Raw genomic sequence first — 9,311 nt, forward strand, 5'->3', positions numbered from 1 at the left:
TGCCGACCTTGCCACTCAGAATCACGCAACTTGGCTAGCGCCTTGTACTTCGCGTCAAGCTCAATAAGTTGGTTGTTCAGGGTGTCGGCGGTTGATTCGGATTCGTGAAGTCTACCTTGAACACCAGACAGTTCGTCTTGGAGTTTGTAATTCCGGTCATAGTAGTCTTGCAGTTCCCCCTTTACCTGCGCCAACTCCGACGTCAACCTATCGACCTTATCCTCCAGATCGTGCTTAGAGCCATCAGAAGAGTTGAGGTCAGCCTCAAGAGCTGAGAATTTCTTCTTCCACATGTCAATCTCCTTCTCCCGTCCGATGACCAACCCTTCGTAATGTTCGATCATGTCGTTAAATTCGCTCTGGGCCTGGCATTATACATGAACCAAGGATGGTGAGTCAGTTCGCAGAATGGCAATGCAAAAAAAAAAAAAAAAAACGGAACTAACCCGAGATGAGTGGTAAGCGTGAAGCAAATAGCGTTCACGAATTGCAGGGCGCCATTTGTTGAAATCTGGCAAGATCGAACCCGAACGGGTCTTGAAGCATCGGAAGACGCTGCCTTCTGTCTCCATAGCTGCGAGGAAGGAAGAATTGTAAAAATTGGAATTTTAATAAAGACAAAAAGTTGAAGTGTGTAAATCACCAAACCTGAAAGCGATTTGACCTGAGGGACAAGAGCAGGCTTCAGCCTCGAGGGAGCATCTCGAGATTCAGAATCTCCACTTTTAGGGGAGGCACTCCGAGCAGTCTTTTCACTGACGGGCTGAGAAGAAGAAGACATGTCAACAGGTCGGGGAGGACCCATTGGTTCAGCAGAAGGGGATGATCGAGGTGAACGGTCAGTCCGGGCCCTTGATTTCTCCCTTCGCGGAGACGAGTCATCACGGGACGACTTGTCCCTTTTCTTACGAACCAAATTCTTAAGAGGTTCGTTGCTGAAATCGTCTCGGGGAGGACGAGGAGAATCACGACGAGGAGACCGCTCTCTCCGAGGAGAACGCTCGTCGCGGCGTTCACGGCGAGGTGTTAACCTATAAGCAGCAACGGATCTGGCTCTCTCGGAGCTGTTGTCATCAACCAGCAGGGTCCTGCTGTAATCTTTTTTGTCGATGGCGGTTGCAAGGAACGCCTTGTTTTCATCACAAGCCTCTGCTATCGGCTTGGAGAGCTTCTTACGCTGGGCAGCGAGGGCCCGAGCTGACATTCCCTGAGTTGAGGGAGGAGGCGGAAGACGATGAAGTAGATTGGGAGGACTCATCCTGAGCTTCCGGTTGGCCTCGACAAATCGGTCAAGGGTAAAAGAATTCCAAAGGGTTTCCCCTTCAAGGATTGTTTTGAAGAACTTGACAAATTCTTCAGTCGGGAGAGTTGAAGCGATGAAAGCTGCGAAATGAAACAACGAATTCGGTTAGTAAAAAATAATAATAAACAAAAAGGGAATATACGACCTAGTCTCTACCAGGTTTCGCGGACCACTTCGATGGGAGTACATCGGAAAGATTCCCAATCGAAGCAGGAGTTTCTTAATCAGAAACCAAGGATGGTGCCAGTTCTCATCCTTGTTCGGGAGGTGCGAGATGACGTTTCTATTGGCGTTTGGATACGCCGAGAAGTACCCAGTTTTCTTTGATGAACTCCTTACGCTTAGGAGTTCATTCAGCTCGGGGACTCCAATGACGTAGCCAGCCTCCGCCGCAACTGTTATAATCCCGAGGATGGTTCGGAGGAGATTGGGGGTTAATTGAGGTAAAGCGATCTCAAGAGCCGCCAAGAATCGAACTAGGGCTTCGGGAAGAGGGAAGGTCAATCCGCAGCCCTTGAAGTAAATTTCGTAAACACAAAAGTAGCCGGCACGGTGGTTCTCAGGAGATTCCGTAGGGTCGGCTATTTGCGCCTCCGCTATAATTCCAGGAGGAATTTGACAGAGCCCCTTCAATCGCTCAAGGGATTGAAGAGTACAGGTGGATTTGTAATGAGGACCGGCGATGTCGTTAGGACGAGTGCATTCGTCATTACTAGAACGCTTTTCGTCGTAAGACGGAGATTCAGGTCTTTCAGAATCAGAAGTCATCGAATAAAAATTCAAAGATCCGGCGAAGAGAGGTTTTTTGTGAAGAAGAGAAGAGAGAGTTTTTGATTAAAGTACAAAAGTAAAAGAAGAGAGTAATGGTGAAAAGAAGTTACCTCAAGCTAATGATGAAACCGCCTCGGAAGTCGTGTGGGAAGTGGGAAGGTTTTTCCCGTTTTAATAGTAATTAAACAATATACGGTCATAATGATGACAGATGTCACTCAGTTAAAAAAGGCTAGTGCCGAAATTAAAGGAGTGATGAGATTTTCGGCGGGAAATCAGAAAGATTCTCGAGCGCAATCTTTGGCTATTTGAGCATTTAAAGTCCTCCGAATTGGAATAGCACTTCGAAGAACTTGGGGAGCTAATTGTTGGTGTCGGATCCCGCACCAGAAGTACGAGACCAACCAAAGATTGCCACGTAGTCAAGATAATGGCCCATAAAGAATGAAGCCCATTGGACCCAGGAGTCGAAGGAACGGTCGAAGTGGTTGTCACCATTTCGAGAAATCCGAAGTGATTACATTGCGACATGAGTTCGATGAAGAAGGCATGGGTAAGATGGTTCAAGGATATTTGGGCCGAAAAGGCGAGGACCACGAAGATCAGAGTCAACTCAAATTCAAACGTTGAGCATTAAAGTCGAAGAATCAAAACGGACACATTTAAGAGGGAATAATTGTACTTAATTATTCATTTTAATGTCAATTCTCTATGTATAAATATAAAGGCCAATGGCCATGTAAAGGGATCTTCCTCTCAAGAGAGAAATAATATAGCAATTTTCGTATCAATTTACAAGTTCTTACGTATTCATTTTTGTCCCTCAAGAATAAACTTTCCCACTTAACAAAATACTTGAGTGTGTGAATCCGACATCCACACCATCCGGAGAATTTCTTGGTTATATCGTGACAGAAAGAGGAATCGAGGCCAATCCAAATCAAATCAACGCCTTTCTGAACATGCCCTCTCCAAGAAACTTCAAAGAAGTACAACGGTTGACTGGGCGGATTGCGGCTTTGAATCGTTTTATCTCGAGATCAACAGATAAGTCGTTACCTTTCTACCAGATTCTAAAAGGGAACAAAGGATTCCTTTGGGATGAGAAGTGTGAAGAAGCTTTTGGGCAGCTTAAGGCATACTTAACCACTCCGCCTATACTGTCCAAACCGGAAGTGGATGAAAACCTTTATTTGTATATATCGGTTTCAAACCACGCGGTTAGTGGAGTCTTGGTTCGGGAAGACCGTGGGGAGCAGAAACCAATTTACTATGTAAGCAAGTCAATGACGGATCCAGAAACCAGATACACAATGATGGAAAAACTTGCACTCGCGGTGGTAACTTCGGCTCAGAAGCTACGTCCATATTTTCAATCCCATCCGGTTGAAGTATTAACTAACCAACCACTCCGAACAATACTTCATAGTCCAAGTCAGTCCGGACGTTTGGCGAAATGGGCAGTGGAATTAAGCGAATACGACATAGAGTTCAAAAGCCGGATCAGTATGAAGGCTCAGGTCTTAGCAGATTTCCTGACCGAACTACCAATACCTGGAACGATAGAACAACCGGAGAACCAAACTTGGAAATTACACGTAGATGGGTCTTCAACAAAACAAGGATCCGGAGTGGGAATCAAGTTGGAATCTCCGACGTCAGAAATTCTAGAACAATCATTCCGGTTGTTATTCAATGCCTCCAACAACGAGGCAGAATACGAAGCCCTGATTGCCGGACTTCGATTAGCACAAGGAGTTGGAGCCAAGGAAATATTGGCTTATTGCGATTCGCAATTAGTAGTTAACCAATTTAATGGAGACTATGAAGCCAAAGATTCAAGAATGGAAGCGTACCTCGAAGTGGTAAAGGATTTATCTAAAAATTTCTCGAAATTTGAATTAATCCGCATACCTCGAGGAGAGAATACAACTGCGGACGCGCTTGCCGCATTAGCGTCAACATCAGATCCTGAGTTGAAAAGAGTTATTCCAGTGGAATGCATTTCGGAGCGAAGCATTCAAGACAACAAAGAAACCCTCGTCATTACAAGGTCTCGAGCGGCGGCACACGGCCGTGGCGATCCAGAGATCGAACCGCCACCCAACAAACGGAGGAAGTCAAGAGGATCAAATACATCTAACGAGGGACCCGTTGTCTTAGCTGAAGATGTGAGTTCAGAAACAGTATTAGAAACCGAATCGTTAATCGAGGAGGATGCTCTCGAACCGAACGAACATCCCGAGCCAGAGCCACGAGTATTTCACAAGGTTGACCAAATTCCGGCTAAAGACTGGGGGGCTGACTGGAGGGAGCCAATAAAGCACTACATCATGACAGGTGAGCTCCCAAAGAATAAATGGCAGGCCAGGAAAATGAAAGTCGTTAGCGCGAAATTTTGTCTGTCAAAGGATGCGTTATATAGACGAGGTGTCAGTGACCCTTACCTATTATGCATTTTTGGGCCCGAAGTCGAAATCGTCATGAGCGAGGTGCATGAAGGATTATGTGGAAGTCATTCATCAGGAAGAGCTATGGCTTTTAAAATTAAAAGAATGGGGTATTTTTGGCCCACTATGATCACAGATTGTGTTAAGTTCGCCCAAGGATGCAAGCGCTGCCAACTCCATGCACCATTGATCCATCAACCGTCAGAGTTATTCTCCTCCATTTCCGCCCCATACCCGTTTATGAGGTGGTCAATGGACATCATTGGACCATTACACAAATCAACTCGAGGTGTACAGTACCTTTTAGTCCTTACGGACTACTTTTCAAAATGGATTGAAGCTGAGGCGTATGTTGGTATCAAGGATTCGGCGGTGAAGACCTTTATTTGGAAAAACATTATATGTCGACATGGAGTTCCATACGAAATAGTCACTGATAATGGACCGCAATTCATTTCACACGAGTTTGATGCCTTTTGTGCGGACTGGGGAATCAAAGTTAGTTATTCTACTCCACGATATCCGCAAGGAAACGGTCAAGCTGAAGCCGCGAACAAGACAATATTAAGCAATCTCAAGAAACGCTTAAGTCATCTAAAGGGAGGATGGTATGAAGAACTCCAACCCGTCATGTGGGCCTATCGTACAACCCCTAGGCGACCTACAGGAGAAACTCCATTCTCTTTGGTTTATGGCATGGAGGCGGTAGTACCAGCTGAACTCAATGTGCCCGGACTTCGTCGAACAGAAGCACCGTTAAATGAGGAAGAAAATTCAGCAATGCTTAATGATTCACTAGATACCATAAATGAAAGGCGCGATCAAGCTCTAATTCGGATCCAGAATTACCAACAGGCAGCAGCCCGGTATTACAATTCTAAAGTTAAAAGTAGGCCGTTCTTCGTGGGAGATTATGTATTAAGGCGCGTCTTTGACAACAAAAAAGAAGAAGGCGCCGGTAAACTCGGTATTAATTGGGAAGGACCTTACATTATTACCGAAGTGGTTCGGAACGGTGTTTATAGGTTGAAAGACTTAGAAGACAATCCAGTCAAGCGACCTTGGAATGTGATCCACCTGAAGAAGTTTTATGTTTAGAGCTACATACATTGTTTATGTACATGAACTACGGTGTGGCTTGATCCCGAGATGGGTACGTAGGCAGCTCGAAAACGAGTTCAGCTATTAATAAAAATTTGTTTTATTTCTTTATTAAAGGAAAAAGGTTCGATTGTGCGAACAAGAGAAGCAAATAAAGGTTCGACTATGCGAACATACAAGAGATTGGAAATAGAGCGTTATTTAAAAGACGGAATGTCCCTCATCGTACACTTCGGACTATGAAAACCTTGTTGACGAGCAGAACACTTCAACTCCTTGACCAGCAAGATCGAGGACCGGCATCATGCAGTCCGGAATTTGAGCAAAGTCGCAAGCCTCTTTCTTCTCCTTTGAAGGAAAGTGAAAGACGGCGTGAGGGAAGAGAACGCCGGCCGGTTCAAAGCCGTCGCCGGACAAGAAGAGTGGGCTGCCGGGATCAACGGGGGCTACTTTTTCGTTCTCCATTCTTGAAATATTTCTCAAGTAAGATTCTAAAATCGTGTTTAAATAAAGCTTAGAAGTGGGTAAGCCTTTATTTATAATGATTTAGGGTTTGTCTTGGAACCATAAATCCAATAATGGTAGTGTGTCCGAATGGTTTAAACCATTTCTGGAAAATCGAGAAAAGGCAGTTATTGCATTAAAGACGAGCCGTTTTCCCTAACTTATAAGAAGGGAAAGCGCAACCGTCGCATTAACTACAAAAGTTTCTAAGGCCCAAGCCCAATAAGTTTATCGAGTTGACTAAACCCGAAGTGGGGAACTCGCTTTAAGCCGAGCTCAGTTCTCGCATTCTAAAGAGAAAGGTCTGATCAGCCTAAAAATCTCAAAAGCATAACCACAAGGCCACAAAAGGTTAAAAGCGGACTTTGCAAACCCGCATATAATTTTAACCAAACCCCCTTGGGAACATAACCTAAAAAGGTTTAAAAGCCTCCTCAGGCAAATATCTTGTTCAAAAGAAATGATAAAGCCTCCTTAGGCCAAAAATAAGTTCGAAATTAAGTCTTAAAATTAAAGGGACAACTCCCAATTTAAAGTGGACGCAGCCACTACGGAGTGATATCCACCTCGGACCCCGGCTCAGCAACCGAAGTTTCGTTCACCTCCTTAGCTGGTGCTTGGTCGGATGGAGCTCTTGGTCCGCCCTCTACATTACAACCATCCTCCGAAGTGACCGCCGGTGCCACAGGTACTTCGGGTGAGACGACATCCTCCGCCTCACTTGAACCTGGGAAGGACAGTCCCAGTCAACTAAAGAAAAAGTGAGGAAAATGTAGTAAATGTCAGGAGTCAAGCATTACCTGCCCAATCTAGACCCGATTCACTTATAGGAGGCGATTCAGTGAAGAATTCCTCGAAGTCCTGAGGGTTGAAGGTCGAAGTAGGAAGAGCTGCCAAGCGACTCCGCTTTTCAGAAAGATTAGCCGACAGTTCGGTCCTCTCATGCTCCTCGGAGAAATCTGTATCATGGATTTGATCCAGCAAGATCAGGTTGCTCTCGTGCTCCTTGATGTCTGATTCCAAATCAGACCTAGCTTTCTCGGTTTGCATGAATCGGATGGCCCCTTGGATCAACTCCATCCCGCGTCCCTTAACCTCTTTTCTGGCTTTTGATGCCGATCTCGCCAACTCGGAGTCACGCAATTTGGCAATCGCCTTGTACTTCGCGTTAAGCTCAATAAGCTGGTTGTTCAGGGTATCGGCGGTTGATTCGAATTCATGAAGTCTACCCTGAACACCAGAAAGCTCACCCTGGAGTTTGAAATTTTGGTCATACTGGTCCTGTAGCTCCCCTTTTACCTTCACAAGCTCGGATGATAGACCATCAACCTTGTCCTCCAAATCATGCTTGGAGTCGGTAGAAGAGCGGAGGTCAACTTCGAGATTAGAAAACTTGTCCTTCCACGTGTCGATCTCTTTCTCCCGACCAATGACCAACCCTTCGTAATGTTCGATTATGTCACTGAGCTCGCCGTTCGCCTGTAAACCCGGAATGACGGATCAGTTCGAAAAATGACGGTAAAGTCAGAAATTGAAGCGGAACTAACCCGAGATGAATGATGAGCATGAAGTAGGTATCGTTCACGAATTGCAGAGCGCCACTTGTTGAATTCCGGCAGGATCGCGCCTGACCGGGTTTTGAAGCACCGAAAAACGTTACCTTCTTTCTCCATGGCTACGAAAGCGAAAGAGAAAAGGTCTTAGAAATTCAAAATAAGTACAAGACCAAAAGAATACATGTGCATCGTCATACCTGAGAGCGATTTGATCTGAGGAACAAGAGTAGGCTTTGTCTTCGGAGAATCATCTCGAGACTCAGAACTATCCTTCTGAGAAGTTGCACCCAGGTTCGTCTTCACACCACTACGTTGAGAAGAAGAAGACATATCAACAGGACGAGGCGGGCCCATTGGTTCAGTAGGAGGGGACGATCGAGGAGAACGGTCAATCCGGGCCCTTGACTTCTCTCTTCGCGGAGAAGAACCACTGCGGGATGACCTGTCCCTCTTTTTGCGAATTAAATCCTTGAGCGGTTCATTGCTAAAATCATCCCGGGAAGAACGATGAGAATCGCGGTTAGGAGATTGAAGCCTCCGGGAAGGACGCTCGTCGTGACGTTCACGTCGAGGTGTCAATCTGAAAACAGCGACGGATCTGGCTCCTTCGGTGCTACCGTCGTCAACCAATAAGGTTTTGCTATAATCTTTTTTGTCAATGGCGGTCGCAAGGAACGCCTTGTTCTCGTCACAAGCCTCAGCCATCGGCTTGGAGATCATTTTTCGCTGGGCAGTGAGAGCCCGAGCCGACATTCCCTGGGTTGAGGGAGGGGGCGGAAGACGATGAAGATGGTTGGGAGGGCTCATCCTGAGTTTTCGATTGGCTTCTATGAACCGATCGAGAGTGAAAGAATTCCAAAGGGTTTCCCCTTCGAGGATTATTTTGAAGAAGCCAATAAATTCCTCAGTTGGTAAAGTCGGAGCGACGAAAGCTGCGAAGTGAAAATAACAAGTTTAATCAATAGGAATAATAAAATTGGAGGAATGAATGCGACCTAATTTCTACCAGGTTTCGCGGACCACTTCGATGGAAGTAAATCTGATAGACTTCCAATCGAAGCAGGGGTTTTCTTAATCAGGAACCAAGGGTGATGCCAATTTTCATCCTTGTTTGGAAGATGTGAAATGACGTTCCTGTTAGCATTAGGGTATGCCGAGAAATACCCCGTCTTCTTCGATGAACTTCTCACGCTTAGAAGCTCATTCAACTCGGGGGACCCCCTATGATGTATCCGGCCCTCCGCCGCTACTGTTATAATTCCAAGTTATGCTTGAGGGATCTGGGGCTACTACTATTCAGGTGAGAGCGATCTCGAGAACCGCCAAGTACCGAACTAGGGCTTCGGGAAGCGGGAAAGTTAATCCGCAACCCTTGAAATAAACCTCGTACACGCAGAAGTAACTATCGCGATGGTTCTCTGGGGATTCTGTGGGGGCAGCTATTTGTGCTTCCGCCATAATTTTCGACGGAATTCGGTAAAGCTCTCTCAATCGCTCGAGGGATTGAAGAGTACAAGTGGATCTATAGTGCGGACCAGCAATATCATTAGGACGAGTGCACTCGTCATTGCTAGGGCGCCTATCGTCGAATGACGGAGATTCGGGCCTTTCGGAATCAGAAGTCAT

At 45.9% G+C, this 9,311-nt stretch overlaps 1 pseudogene; it reads right to left on the minus strand.

Moving 5' to 3' along the window:
* Window positions 1-6,951: 6,951 nt before the first annotated feature.
* On the minus strand, window positions 6,952-9,311 carry LOC110229145 (annotated as a pseudogene).

The sequence above is a fragment of the Arabidopsis lyrata genome, assembly GCF_000004255.2.
Source record: "Arabidopsis lyrata subsp. lyrata unplaced genomic scaffold ARALYscaffold_8, whole genome shotgun sequence".
NCBI classification, from domain to species: domain Eukaryota; kingdom Viridiplantae; phylum Streptophyta; class Magnoliopsida; order Brassicales; family Brassicaceae; genus Arabidopsis; species Arabidopsis lyrata.